This window comes from Silene latifolia, chromosome 8, assembly GCF_048544455.1.
Source record: "Silene latifolia isolate original U9 population chromosome 8, ASM4854445v1, whole genome shotgun sequence".
In the NCBI taxonomy this organism is placed as follows: domain Eukaryota; kingdom Viridiplantae; phylum Streptophyta; class Magnoliopsida; order Caryophyllales; family Caryophyllaceae; genus Silene; species Silene latifolia.
The window spans coordinates 42,923,795-42,939,890 of NC_133533.1; the positions used below are offsets into that span (position 1 = coordinate 42,923,795).

A 16,096-nucleotide genomic window follows, 5' to 3' on the forward strand; every position below is an offset into this window, starting at 1 on the left:
AGAGTTGTTTGTGAAGTATAAATTGTGTTTTGTATCGACCATTGACCAACGACCACATATGCTTAATTGTGAACACCAAATGGCTTCGATCACAACACCTCAACATCTACTTCAAATGACACACCCTCATAATCACAAAGGCTAAGAGTATTTGGCTTACTCAACCTCATATCTTCCTCATCAAATACCAAACTTTCATACTCACAAGAGCTCAAGGAGATTGGCTCTTCCCACTTCACATCTTCTTCATCAAAGGTCATTACCTCAAATTCACATTCATGGTCAATGCTCAAGGATTGGTGGGGAGTGGTTGGTTGGGTGGTTTCTTGGGTTGCCTTTGTTTGGGCAATTTGAATCTCCAACTCCTCAACTTGGGTAACAATGCCTTGAAGAACATTGTCCCTATTTTGGCTTTCCTCTAGCATTTGTTTGAAGAAGTTTTGTTGATCTCCCATCATTTGGAGAATCACATTTTGAATGGGTTCATCATTTTGTCGTGGGTAAGTGTGAAAGTGGTTGTATTGTGGCAATTGAAATTCATTGTGAAATGGGTATTGGGTAGGTGGTTGTTGTTGATATTGGGTGTGGTGATTTTGGTGGGAAAAATTGGGGTAGTGGTTAGGATTTTCATTGTATGAATAGTAAGGTAGGTTTGTGTTGACTTGCTCCTCAAACTCCCCATACCCATAGTCATACTCAAAGAATCTACCACATACTCCATGTGTCAAGTCTTGAGTCATCATCATAGTTGAGACAAGTTAACAACTACAAGCAATGGAAACTACACAAAAACGGTAAGAACAATCCTTGAGGAACAAGTTCCTCAAGATGAAAGCACAATTAAAATAGACAAACAAGTAAGAACTTAATCACATAGCACCGTCCCCGGCAACGGCGCCATTTTGATGTGGACGATGTCGTCACTCATCCAATCAAACACATTTATAATACTCAACAAACAACTAGTTAGCGGTAAGTCGAGGTCGATCCATGGGACGGTGTGCTTTGGGTTCTAAGTCTATCTATCTCAATTTATGCTAGTGTCACAATTTGGTTGGGTTTGTAGTTGTGTCTAGACTAATGCAAACAATAAAATAAAGCAAACAATAAAAGGAAGGATGTAAACAATTGATTAAAAGTGCTAGGATATCATGGGGTCATGGGGGATTCATGGTGTTGATCATACAAACATGTTTACAAGGTTGCAAGCAATTAATGTTGTGGAGGAACCGAGTTGGGTTATATCTTACGGTTCTTAGGAAGAGTTGGGTCCCGGAGCCGAATCGATTAGATTGTACAACACCTACAAGTCGACTTACTTTCCTCCTAATCAAATTTTATGCATGGTCTAACAAGACTCGAGTTGGGTTATATCTTACAAGTCAAGTTGAGTAGATAAGAGATGGTTGTAAATGCAAGGATTTATAGGCTTAGCATTTCATCAAACATAACATGTGCATAAAATTGACATCACAACAAGCAAGTAATTTAATCATGTGAACATATTAGATTAAGCATGAATCAATCCCATGTTGGTTTCCCCTAATTACCCACTAATCCTAGCTAAGTAACTACTCACTCATCATCATGGGAAACATGTCATTAATGGTGTCAATCATCACAACAAGTATAAACATGATAATAGAATGAGGAAATAAACAATAAAGAGTAAAGAGTAAAGGATTTATACCAAACTTGAGATGATCCAAATAATAATGCAAAGAATAATAGAAGAACTTGATGATTGATGGAAGGTTGTCAATCTCCCAATAATAACCCAATAATCTTCAATTACCCAATAATAAACTTGAATAATAAACTTGAACAATAATTAAAGAGAGATTAATGTGTAATTTGTGGAAAGATTAAAGAGTAATCTATTCTAATCTACTCCTAATCTAATCTAAAGAAGGATTTTCTACTCTAAAAACTTCATGCTTGATTAATTACAAAGATGGGGTATTTATAGTGGAAATTAGGTAGGATGCATTAGGGTTAACTAAAGGCTAATTTAGTAATTACACTTTTTAAGTTTGAGCAGGGAGGAGCCGGTATTTTTCGAAGGAAGGGCTTCTTTCTTTGTAGCTTGGAGAAGACGAAATTGTGCTGAGAAGAAATCCGTGCGTATTGGGGTCGGGACGGGCGGAATCTGGCAATGGAATCCGAGCGGATTCAAGAGAATCCGGGCGGATTCGGGTGGAGGAATCCGAGCGCATTAAGGTCGGGACGGGCGGATTCTGGCGATGGAATCCGGGCGGATTCAAGAGAATCCGGGCGGATTGTAGGGAATCCGGGCGGATTCTCCTCCAGTGAATTTTCTTGTTTTTCCCAGCCAGAAGACGGGCGGATTGGGGACAATCCGGGCGGATTAGGGAAGACGAGCGTCTTCTTCTCGGGACGCGCGGATTCCCGAACAGCTTCTTTGTTTTACCTCGGATTGTAAAACGGACGTCATTTTCTCATCCGGACTCCTATTGGAGTGATTCAAAAGCCTAGATCGCTTGATTTTTCGACGCCGTTCCATCTAGCATACTTTCAGAGCCAAAGGAGCAGCTCTTGGTTTGCGTTCTGAGCCATTTTCTTCATGAAGTGCCTTCCCTCTCGTCATTCTTACTTTTAACCCTTTGATCCTTCTATATACACTTTATTCCTAGATCTTTGGTCATCATTCTTGCCTCCTCTTCATACTAGTCCATCTAATATCATCAATAAGCTTCCAAATATGCACGAAAGACGGGAATTTCCGCCTTATTATCTCCTTTTCTACAAAACATATGAAATGCGATAGAAAAGCAAATAGGAAGGTTTTGACGGATAAAATGGCCATGAAATGCTATAATAGTATGCAAAATAGGCTCAGTTAGGGGACTAAATGTGCGCAAATAATGTTCACATCACGGTTGTTGGCTTATACTGTTGATTGTTGTTGTATATAACTGTCTATGATCTTCGGGGTGCGTCCCTGACTGAGTGGAGTCACTTGAGGGAGTGGCTTCACGCCCTTGATTCGCCTTCTATGGAACCCGCCACAGAAGGGATGTGCACATTAATGAACATGGGTTTATCGATCAATGAAGATGAGCGGTGCTTAGGTGGGAACGGCTGCGGTCCCCCACTGGCGGCGAGGAGTATCTGTTGCGATGGGTACTCTGGCAAGGCTACACACTTTAGCGTGTAGTCAGTTATGAGGTGATTGGAGATGGAGACTGGGATTGTGTGTGAGCTGTTTGTATGGTTGTTTCAGTGTGGCTTTAATTGTGTAATTAGTAATGACCCCGTTTAATGCTTTAAAAATTGTGGTGATCCATTCGGGGATGGTGAGCAGTTATTGAGCAGGTTTGATATGATGCATATGGGCTAGCTGGGATGAGTCATCGCTTGCAGTTAGAAGAGTCTTCCGCTGTGTCAGACGATGTCCTGTAGTTGTTCAGTTTTATTAGTAGACAGTTTTGGATTGGTTGTATTTCATTTGACAGTTTTGGTTTGAGACATATAATCACTTAAATTATATTTACTTTTAAAGTACGTTTCTTTATTTTCTTATGATTATCATTGCCTCGGGTAACCGAGATGGTGACGTTCCTATACCTGAGTGGTCCTGGTAAGGCACTTGGAGTATGAGGGTGTCACTCTTAGAGTGGGAAGCTCCAAGAGGCGACCCAAGCGGAAGACGGTCTCCAAACCGCCTTCCGTCTCCTCAACAACAACCAAACAATCACAACCGTCATATCTTCCAATACACATGACGAGCACAATAAATGCAAGATACCACACAATATGCCAATTACCGACTCATTAAGTCGTCTTAACCAATATCATATTATAATGCAATCTAACTAAACATGTTATAATGCAATTACTCTAATTATGTGACACTAATCACAATATTAACAACAACATGTGTAATGAACACATTATTGAAACCGTGTAGGATTAACCTACCTTTTAGCATAATCCATAAGCAATCCAAAACCACCAAGCATCCATATCATAAAACCGTCTCATCCTACATACATTACATAATAACTATCATAAAGCATCTTACAACAACTAATAATACCAATTACTCTCTATTTACTCCACTTAATTAGTCAATTCCTAATTAAAATCTCATCATACTACTACTAGCAAGGTTAGGGTTTACTAGTTAAAGAACAAAGGGAGAAGATGAGTATAAACTTACAAGTGTCAAAGGATGAGCAAGAACAAGAATTAGGGAATGAATCTTCAAAGGAATGAACTAGATATTGTGGGTAATGTGTAGTGTATATTTTATGAGTTTTAGAGAGATAGAGGGATAAGGTGAGGAGTGAAAATGGCGAGGAAATATGAAATGATGCTTAGAAATAATAAGGAGATAAGGCAAGCCTTTCACGCGGTTTTTAGTGAAAGCGGCCTGGCACTCGGTTGAGTGACACCGTACTCGGTCAAGTGAACTCTTCATTTGCTCGAGTGACAGCCGGCAAAACACTGCCCAGCACTTACCAGGTCTACTCGGTCGAGTAGAAAAACCCACTCGGTCGAGTGACTTTTACTCGGCCGAATACTATACCGAGTACGCTCTAGAAGTTTGGGTTATTACAGAGGTTGATACTTAGAACTATAGAGTTAGAAGTATACAACGATTCTGCAAGTATAAGTCGCAGTGTAATCCACAGTAGATTCTGAAATAATATCGAGAGTTAAAGTGCAGGGGAATTAAAATGTAAATAGACAAAACAAACGATGTTTTTAAAACTGGTTCGATCACTACTCCGCGACCTACATCCATCGTTATTTTATTAAACGTCTCAAAAGTAAACTCAAACAAACTAAGACCACCCCGAATAATAAAACAACTCCCCAACCTACTCCGGTTGTTATTTGCTAAAAGCTACTCCGCTTCCAAGACTCTTGCTTAAAGCTACTCTGCAATAAGACTTTTGTTTTGGGCTACTCCGCTGAAAAACTTCATGCTCAAAAGCTACTCCGCTTCAAAGACTTCGTGCTTAAGATAACTCTATCATAAGACTTTGGTTTTGTTCTACTCGGTTGTTACAAGACACACGAATCCCAATGTTGTTCACAATATGAACGTGGAGATAACCTTTAAGTTCTTAACACGAGATGATCGAACAAGATTTGAATGACTAAGTGCAACACAACGTACTCGTTAAAAGACTCAAAGAAAAAACAAACTTGCAAAATGTGACTCAATAATTGTTAAGTGATAAACGATTTTGCAAAGTTAATTTACTCGATTAAAAGCTATAGTCTTTTTTTTCGGTTTTAAACTCGTTGTTGCACACTTGTTAAAATGAATTAAGCAAGGTATTTATAATGTCCAAGTAGTGTATACTTCACACATTAACAATTTCACTAAACCATAGTCCAAGTGTAGAAATAATGTAAACAATTGAAGTTTGGGCTACACTTGAAAAATGAGACGGTTTGTTGATCAAGAAAGTCGTGACCCCTTAAGCAAGACACGAGTTCTATGCTCAAGTAATCTAGCTTAATTCTCCAAGTAATCTTGTTGTCCACACACTAACGAATATGGGTTAAGTTTTTGTTTAAGAAAGAGCTTATTTGGCGGTGTTTATGGGAACCATAAACATTGCCAAATCTGTAAAAGTAAACAACCCATTTTTGATAAGTGTCTTTTTGTGCAAGCAACATCTTTTCCAAGATATCAATAGCTTTCTTCTCAATTTAAAAGATCAGAGCAGATTTTTCTTAAGTGTAAAAGGTTTGTTGAAAGTTTGGAAAGCCATTTACAAGAGTTAAAACATTTTCGACATTTTTCTTTCAAAGACGAGCCTTCATAACTCACAGTGGACTGCACTGTTGCTTTTGCACTTAGAAAATAAACCAAGTTTAATGATCTCTTAAAATACCATGACTCAACCTAAGGCATTCTTCATCTTTGATCATCCTTGTGCAATGTTCATTGACGATTAGAGCTCTTGAGCTACGATTAACACTTAAGAGGCACGCGATTAAATAAACAATGAGATTAATTTGTCTTAAGACAACATCAACACTAGCTAATCAAATTGGGTCTCAAAAATTTCCTCCCTTTGATGATGGCAAGACAAATAAAATTAAGTGTGTTTTTCCCTCTTAATCCATGGTCAAGATTCACAAGTCAAAACATGATTGAAATAAGATGCATATACATAATCATTGTACTTTAATTTGCTCAAATTTTTAATTAGCCTAAGTAGAACTTCTAATCGTTTTAGCTAACATGATTACGATGTACGCAAGCCTAAGAGTCATTAGATCACACATGCATAATTTTAACAACTTCCCCCTCTTGACATCATCAAGTAGGAAGAATACGATAAATATAGCACATAGAGATTAGAGTCACACGAAATAAATTGTTCAACAATTAACAACACAATCGATTAGAGTAGCAAAATATAATTAAGAATATAAAAACCAAGTGAACATAATTATCGGGTCTTCAGTATCGGCTCCGGTTCAAGTCATTAACCTTCAGGTGTTTGGCTAAGCCAATATTGAACTTAACTAAATTAAAGTAAGTTAAAATTAACTTGATTAATTTAAGATTTAAGTTAAATAAATTTAACTTTACTTAATAGATTTTGTTGAGTTTAAATTAAATTAAATAATTTATCTGAATTAAATTTAAGTTAATTAAACAATTTACCTTATTAAATATATTAAAATTAAGTTTACTAAACTTAAGTTAACATAAATCAAATAACTAAATTTAACTTGGCTTAATTGAACTACAATGATCATGTTTTTTGGACTTAAAGTCACTCTCTTTAAGTTCAGTTTAGTTCTTATAAGTCCATTTAAGAGAAAATTAGCTTTTATAAGTTCAGTTCAAAAAGGTTCAGCTTCTATAAGTTTCAGTTCCATTTATACCCATTTTTCTAAAAGCCCAGCTCCTATAAGTTTGATTATGCTTCTATAAGTTCAGAAAAGTTCAACTCTTATAAGATCAGTTCATTTTCTATTAGTTTAGTCCAGAAAACTCCGGCTCATATTCGGCCTCATATACAAGGGTCTGTTCTTTTGAACTTAATTTCAGTTCTTATATGTTCTTATATTTATGCTTAGTTCAGTTGAGTACTTCGGTTCAATTCAGTTTTTTATTGCTCATAAGTCAAATTCATTTCATTTCATTTCAGTTTAACCAGTTTCAGTCCAAACGAACAACACCTAAGATAAGCTTAGAAAAATTAAGTAAAAAAAGACAGGGTCTTAATGAAGTATGAACTTGAATTTGAACTTGAACTGAGCTGAGCATAAATTAAACCCAGAACTTAAGTGAGCATAATTCGATCAGATTATGAAGTGAAGTGAACGGTTGCATGACATGTTGACCGACTTAACATGATCCAGTTTAATCTGTTATGAGCCAGTAAAGATTACTTTTGACCCGACATAAATCCACAAATAATATTTTAGACATGATATGAATTGTTCGTGTTGGCCGAATTAATATGCTCCAGTCTAACCCGTTATGAGCCGGTAAAGATTACTTTTAACCCGAAATAAACCGACAAATAATAAGTTTGACCTAATATGAATTGTTACATGACATGTTAGCCGAACTAACCTTATTTTGTAACAACCGAGACCTGACCAAGAGTTATCCATTCTAACCCAATACCCGGACTATGTCATGACCCGAAATGATCCAACCGAACCCGGTTAGGCCTACCAATGCACATGAGCCGAAAAAATCCGAAACTACGATGACCCGAACCCGGAACAACCCGACTCGAAATCGAATCGGCCCACCCGATTGCCACCTCTCACTTTAATCTAAACGTGAGTTATGAATTTGCATAAAATATAAATATGCAGGTCAAGTACGCATATATTCAATCATCAACACCAGTGCTTCATGCATCGTGGATCCTGGCCTTTCCCACAATTAATAACATGTTCAACTAAAATGAATAAAATTGTGAAATAGTGAAAAACTCAAGTTAAACTTCTTTCAAAATCAAATACAGTAGCAAATTTAAGAAATTTCCCGTTAAACTTAACCATTGCTCTTCACTTGCGTAGTATCATCGGTTATCTAATATTCATGTAATATTATCGGTTCACAAAATCTCATTGAAGACGGGCGATATCCGTCACACCGTTTCCTCTCACAAAATGTCTATTGAAAGATGAGTGGGAAGCACATGGGTTTAGGGTTATCGGTTATTGACTTAATGGATATTCGTGTAGTTAGCGGTTATTCGAGTCTGATTCGGGTCGGGTGACTTCATAGTCCGGTTTTAATCGGCTTGGGTGCTATCGGGTTCAAGTTATATCGGTTATCGGATACAACTTGGTATCGGTTAAATGTTTATAGTATTGTAGGGTCTCGGACGGGTCTAATTTCGGGCGAGTCGGATTGAATTTTGCCAGGAATACAACAGTTATTAAAACAGCGGATTTATCGGGAAAAAAAGGGCAGGAAGCTTCTCTCATTATATCAGAGCCAGGTTTCGATCCTGGGACCTGTGGGTTATGGGCCCACCACGCTTCCGCTGCGCCACTCTGATTTGGTGATATTTTTACGCGAGTTTCATTTAAAAGTAGTTACTTATTCTGTGGCTCTTTCGTGAAATCCATTTTCCTGTATGAAAGAGACGCGAAGACTTAATTTTCTGAAAATGAAAAACCTTTTCCACTCCAAATAAAAATGCATTTGCAACAAATTAACGAATAACGAATTCGATTATCATTAATCTGACAAACATGTCCTTAGTATATAGAGAGCGTACAAATACGGAATTGGCGTGTCGAGAGGGGTGATGTCTCATTGGTTGGAAGGGAGAGTATAACTGAATGAGGTGATTATTATTGATAGAACCGATTACAATATACTTCCTTCAATTTCATTTATTGTTCCTTTTTCCCTTTTCATCCATTTTCCTTATTGTTCCCTCTTTCCTTTTTTGGACAACTTTGTGTGGTCCAAAATCAATTTGATGTGAGGTTATGTGTATTGTGATGTTTAAATTAATTCCCTTATTTCTTATGCCAAAAAAAAGAGAACAATAAATGAAATTGGAGGGAGTATAAGGGATTACCTTGGGGAACAATCCTAAGAATATTCCTAAAGATAATATTTCCTACCTAATATAAATAACGATCTTGATAACGAATACCCCCGGGGCGATGGATACTATCCTAAACTAGGAATATTACCATATTAATTTCAGACAAAGATTAAAATATGCCTATATTGACTACTTATATTTAACCATTACCATTATTAATGTATTATTCCTTTCACATCCCTTCCCATCATAATCCTATGGTCAAACTAATCCAACAGTCCCACCCACTAGGCCGCCACCGCCACCACCACCACCACCATCGGTCCCAATTGTTACCAACCACCACCAAATCTAATCGCCAAGATCGCCTATTTCCATCGACAACCTCACTCCCCTTCCTCTGTGACGACTCTTATCTTTGATCACCGTAAATGACACGTAAACCTCGGGCTTTAAACCTCGATTCATCGTTCAAAAACTAGCACAACCACCACATCAACAAATATCACAACCACCACATCAACCACTCATTGAATCAAATCACTTTCTTCGTCCGCAATCGAAATTTTCCCGTAAAAGGGTTTAGGGTTCAAACTATATATTGTACTTTAATTGTTTATTTTGATTAATATACTAATAACATGTGGTTTTAAAAAAATAACTACCTTTAATAAGTCCAGTAATTCATGATAAATGCTTAAGATTACCTTTTAATTAGATTGTATAGATTATGTACTAAATTTTCTATGTGAAAGCTTGAATGTCCCTTTGTCATTTAGGCCACTAAAGTTAGTACGTGAAGGCGAAAGAGTAAATTAATCCATAATACTCAATTATTGATCCTTCTTTTCCTTTTTTTTTTTAGAATAATAAATCTCGAAATGTAAGGAGTTAAGAAGATATAGAATTATAAGACTTTTTATTTTCTCAATCTTTTAATTCTCATAAATCATATTTTCTATTAGTAGCATAATTATGAAGTAAATGATAATCTTAATATATCGTTTATATCAATTTATCAAAAATCCTAAATTTTAAAATTTTGTATAAAAGATAAAATGAGTTAAATGGTAACCAACTACAAATCTCATTGCAATCTCATTTGTGCTATAAGACACACATACAAGATAATATGACATGTACGCATAAGTATTAGACAATAATTTACATTTAGCTATTATCAATACCAAAAGAGATTTTTTTTGTCCAACTTGTTAATAAGATTGAGATCATCGCAACTCCAATTTCATTCTATGAGAGCTATTTTTCAAAGAAAAAATGATAAATAATAAATAACACATACCCAAATAAAACATATAGTTCAAAGTTTCTGAAATAAAAAAAAAATATGAACCTAAAAACAATTACTCATTCACATTCATGTTGTCAGTTTTGTAGTTATTTTATAACATAGTATTGAGTGTAATGGGGGGGAGTATTTGTTTAAGGAATTATAGTATTTCTCTTCTTCATATAGTCTTCTTTCTCCAATTAATTATCCATACAAAAAAAATCCACAAATAAAATGGTGGAATTTGATTTATGTAATATTAACCTTATCATTATTAATTTAAGTTTTCTCTAAATAAGATAAGAAATAGGCATTGAATTATAAAGATATAAGTATATTTACCTTTGAATAGTTCAACTCCACAAATCTTGATAGTCTCTAAATGAAAACAAAATTACATATATATTAAGGTTAAAAATGTGAAGATTACTTCAAGCCAATCGAACTTAAAAATAAATAAATAAATTATTAATTTAAAAATCTTAATACACTTACCTTGATATTGATACAATGATAAGAAAGATTATTGACACATACATACAATTCTTTTGGCAATAGGGGTAAAAAACATTTGGCTTGAATTTTGGCTCACAAATGTTGTCTTCCATAAAACATTTATATTGCCAAATGAGGATGCATTTTATGACTTTTAGACTTTTCTTTATTATTATTATCAAAGTTAATATATACATAAATATGTAGAAAGGCTTCATGAATTTTGATTATTCGTTTTCATTATTAGCATATTTATTATAAACATAAATATAGAGTAAATAGAAAGAAATGTAAAAGTTTTTTTTTTTTTTGTTTTTTTTTTACAAAATTCACATTACATGAGAATTGTTTAGGGAGTTATCTTACGAAACTAAAAGAGGTGGATATTTTGTCTTGCCTTTTATTTATAAATTATATTTATAGATTTATTTATTTATTTAACAAAATTGAGCAAGTTTATTTCAATAAGATTTAAGAGGGAGTTGCACATATAAACAGTTTAAAATTAGAATGATGTAATTTTTTAATTTTTTGTTTAACCTATTCTAGTTTTAAAAATTAAAATATTACTGTTAAGTATGTTATTATTTACTCTTAATATTTACAAATTATTTATTATTTTATAAATGGTGTAAAATTATAATTATGTGATATTTATTTGCTGCTTAAAATATTGTAAAAATAAACGTAAAAAATTTAAATTTAGTATGAATTTATTTTTAATGGTTGTTTAATTTATCTAAAAATTAAAAAAGCCAAAGTTAATGTTTGTTATGCTATTTGCATTTAATGGTTCAATTTTTTTTCTTTTTAAATAAGAAATAATGACGTGGCTATCTATAATCGGTGACGTGGAATTTTGGTTATGTAAGATGACATTTAGTAATGCGAGATGGCATTGTCTACGTGGCTTTTAAGTTTTACCCTTTTAATAATATTTATAGATGTACTTTAGTCGAGAACTAAGAATTACTAGAGTATTTGAAATGGTGAATGTAAATTGTGCAAGAGAATTTGTGGCTTTTAATCTTAAAACATAGCGAAAAAAATCTATGATTATTCTTGAGTATCATAGAAATTTTATTACACTGTTAATATTTTTTTGGATATTTAGCAATTTTTCGTTTTGTAGTCGCCTTTTTGGGTCATTATTGTAGCTCTCTCCCTTCACGGCTCCATCACCGCCTACCGCGAAATTAGAGACTATACACTCTTACTATATGCAGAATAGTCTATGTTAAGTTTACAAACCTGTGTGATGCAAGTGTAAAAATAATATGAGGATTTGGACTCCAAATGTCAACCCTCGTGATTCTGGGCATATTCTCAAGCAATCTCTTCATGATGAACTCATTATTTTCTATGATAATTTCATATTAGCAATTTTAGTCGAATCCGTTCTTCAAAATTATGATTTTTCTTTTCTTCCTACTAAATATATGAATATTTTGTTATCATACATATATTTTTTTTTGTCTTGTTTGAGAGTCATTTGAAATGTCTTCACAAAGTATCGATGAACTCCAAATATACGTTCCATACCAAAAAAAAAAAAAAAAAAAAAAAAAAAAACTTTAGAATCATACATTCATACATCTTGAGGCGTAGGAACCTATTTTTCTAACACTCAGTTGATAAGTGGATGTATGCTCTATACAATAATTTTGTTAGAAAACATATTTTGCTCTGAAGCAAATTCACTTTACAGAATGAAATATATAAGAAACATATTTGGCTCTTGTTTGTGCATGTCAAGATGCTAATAACAAATTAAGAACTGATGACTAATTAAGACTCCACAATTACCTCTAATCACAAACGATGAGTATAAACAATGATGAACAAGTAGAAAGACAGAAAAGGAACGAGATTGGTTGAAAGTAGCATAAGAACACTAAAGGTGTAGACTTTTACTATTGTGACAATTTGACAAACACTTTGGATGGAAGAAATCAATATATATGAGAAAGACTTGGTGTAATTTTCCCTAAAGACTAACACAATAAGCAAGCATGTATTCCTTCTTTCTTTCCTTCCTTCACCCACTACATAACATGAGATTTGTCAACCTATCAATCTAAGTCAACTAGTAGATTCTTCATTAAAAAGGGTCTAACTTGTTAAGCCACAAGAGAAACCCAAATAAGAGCACTAGGTACAGGTCCACAAGTTATGCTAGGATGTGTCTCAAACAATGTAAGCCAACTATTCAAGAACACACAAGTAATTCTCTATTCACAAAGGCTTGATTTCTAAGCCAAAATCAAATCTTTACGAGTTTACTTCCAAGAAATTCCACTTTACTAAGCCATCAAGAGAAACTATGCATTTATTAGATGAGTAACATGCAAGATTGGCCAAATCCAACATACAAACAACTAATATGACAATCAAATAAAGGAAATATGAAAGATTAAGAAATCCTCACAATGCTTAAGATGTTGTCAATAGTTCAAATTACACCAAGATTAAAGGCCTAACCTTCCACAATCTTAGAGGAATCTAAGAATTGTAGAAAGATTAGCATAAAACCCAATAAAGATTACAACTTTGTCTTTCTTAATCCTACTTCTCTTCCTCACATAAGAGTCTTAATTATTACAAGATTGGATGATGTTTTTAGATGGGAGTACGAGAGGTTTTAGATCTTAAAATTCTAGATATATATAAGGAGGCACGAGAATCTAGGTTAAGTCCCTCAAGAAAGCCCAAAACACGGAACTAGAGTTACGATATTCGGAGAAAAGCGCAGGCTGTGCTTCAGTCTGACAACATCATCTTTCGAAGGCCATATCTCCCTCGTTTATTGTCTTAATCATGCGGCGCGTGTGACCTATCGTTGGAAAGCTAGAACACAAGCTTTCACCTCCACTTGGTCTTGCATCGATACGAGCTCTAGAACTCGAGATATACTCGTTTGAAGACCCTTGTGAAATCAAGTTTTCAACTCTTCATTTTGGCTCTTGTTTGTGCATGTCAAGGCTTCAATTCTTCCTTTTACTTGCTTCTCTTGACTTTGCACTTATTCCTTTGTCTCTCCTTATTCACCTTGGTTGACCATGGCTCGGGTTTGACCCCTTGACTTTGACTTGTCTATATCTCGATCTCTTTGACTTGGCTTTGGCAAAATGATTTCTTCTTCTCAAGTAACCAACATAATACACTTATGCAAACATCAAGACATATAAGTCCAAGACAATTGCAATTAACCAAAGTTACAACCAAAACGGATAATCGGCATATACAATGATTCATGCTCAAAACCGGATATTTTAACAAGTTTATTTAACTAAAACAACATAATTAACCCGGCATAATTTGACTCTATCAGGTACGCATTACAATGGTTGCTTCACACGACTATTCTAAATTTAAAATATCATCGACATCAATTTATTTTCTAATCAAATTCACCTGGAATCCTAGAATTGCTAACCAAAAAATCAATTTTTGACCCGTCAAGTAAGTTACTTTTTGTGGTACAACCCTTGGTATTTATATGAGTTGTATTCTATTCTTTTAGTTTCCTTGACGAAAAGTTATAGATTATTTTGAACTTTTATGCTTGATGTTTGAGATCCAATTCATTGTCAATGAAATTTAGAAATTATTACATATGGAGTATCTGTTTACTTATTTGGATGTAAGATAAGAGAAGATTCAACAATCGGCACAAAAACGAATATTTATTTGATGAAAAAACAAGACAAAAGTACAATTTTGTAGGGGTTTATACATATATAATCCTATTAGATCGAAATAGAGTACAACCCATAAATAAATTATAATGGGAAATATTAAGTGATTTTAAGTAGTGGGAATTCTGATTCATTAATGAAGGTTTCGGAGTCAAGAGAATTAAAGCGGATGCATATTAAAGTCGTTTAAATTAGTTGTTCACTCATTTTTACATTTGTGGTTTGTTACTACTTATTACAAGCAAGTACTACTATGCCTTTAACTCCTTCAAAAAGAAAAAAAATACGTGTAGTGTTTTTGTAGTTTCCCCGGTGTTCATTTTACTTCTTTTCGCCTGATTTTTATTCTAAATTAACTACTCACTTTTTAAATTCAGTATGGTTAGTTAGTGATTTTATCAATAATGGCATAATCTATTAAGTACCATATCCTTCATAGGTTTACTAGTTAAATTTGTAATACTACGGATTTTATAGGCTGGTACTCAACCGAGTATGGCCTACTCGGTCGAGTAGTGTGTGTCGTGAGTCTGTTTGGCTACTGCCAAGGAACACTCGGCCGAGTATGATGAATACTCGACCGAGTAGAGGATAGTCGGCCGAGTATACTCTATACTCGACCGAGTATCCGGTCTAGCGAGTAATATTTCAGCGGTTTGATTCGGGAGTAATTAGAGATTATATAATTCGATAATCAGTTTCTAAAACACCATTTACAAACCTAATCAAACCTACGACGCTCTAATCACTCCCAATCTATCCTCTGTGTATGTATGGATAATCTTAGCAATCGCATTCAATCATTCATCCTTTCGTCGGTAAGTCTTTATTCCAATGTTTGTTGGTGTTTAATTCTAGGGTTTGCCTTTAATTATGAATTGGGGGAAATGGGGTTTTGCAGTTAGTGATTGGAATTATGTGATTGTTGTTGTAGGTGACGATGTGGTATTTGTTATGCATTTGTATGGTTGATTTCAGCGTAAGCGGATCGCGAAAAGGTAGGGTTTCCCTACTCAGTTCTGTTTAATTAATTTGAGATGTTGTGATTTTACTGTTTATAATTGTTGTTATCTGCTGATCATCGGAGGATGGGTGTTGTGGTGACGGTGTTGATGTGGTTATGTTGTGACGGTTGTGGTGTTGTGACAGCTGTGATGTTGTGTGTGTTTGTGGCGAGGTCACTTGCGGGAGTGGCTTCACACCCTAGTTCGCTCTCCGTGGAACCCGTCACGGGAGGGGATGTGCACATTAAGGGATATGGATTGTTAGTCGATCGTTGATGAGCTGGACTAGGTGGGGATGGGTTGCGGTCACCCACTGGCGGCGAGGATTACCTGTTGCGATGGAGAATCTGGCAGGGCTACACACTTCGGTGTGTAGTCGGTTACTGTGTGAGATCGGGAGACCGGGGATGGAGGATGATCAGCCGGTTACAATATTTTTTTGTCTTATCTTGATTGAACGGTACTGACCCCGTGTTGTTGTTTGTAAAATCTGCGGTGATCCATTCGGGGATGGTGAGCAGATTGTGATAGGTAATGCAGAGGTTAGCTATGGGACAGTCATGGGGAGTCATCATGTCTAGT

The 16,096-nt window shown here is 35.0% G+C and overlaps 1 non-coding gene across 1 annotated transcript; it reads right to left on the reverse strand.

Annotated features, from left to right (window-relative positions):
- Positions 1 to 8,453: 8,453 nt before the first annotated feature.
- TRNAM-CAU (transfer RNA methionine (anticodon CAU)) lies at positions 8,454 to 8,525 on the reverse strand. Its single transcript has one exon. It is a non-coding gene; the product is annotated as a tRNA-Met (tRNA).
- Positions 8,526 to 16,096: the final 7,571 nt, after the last annotated feature.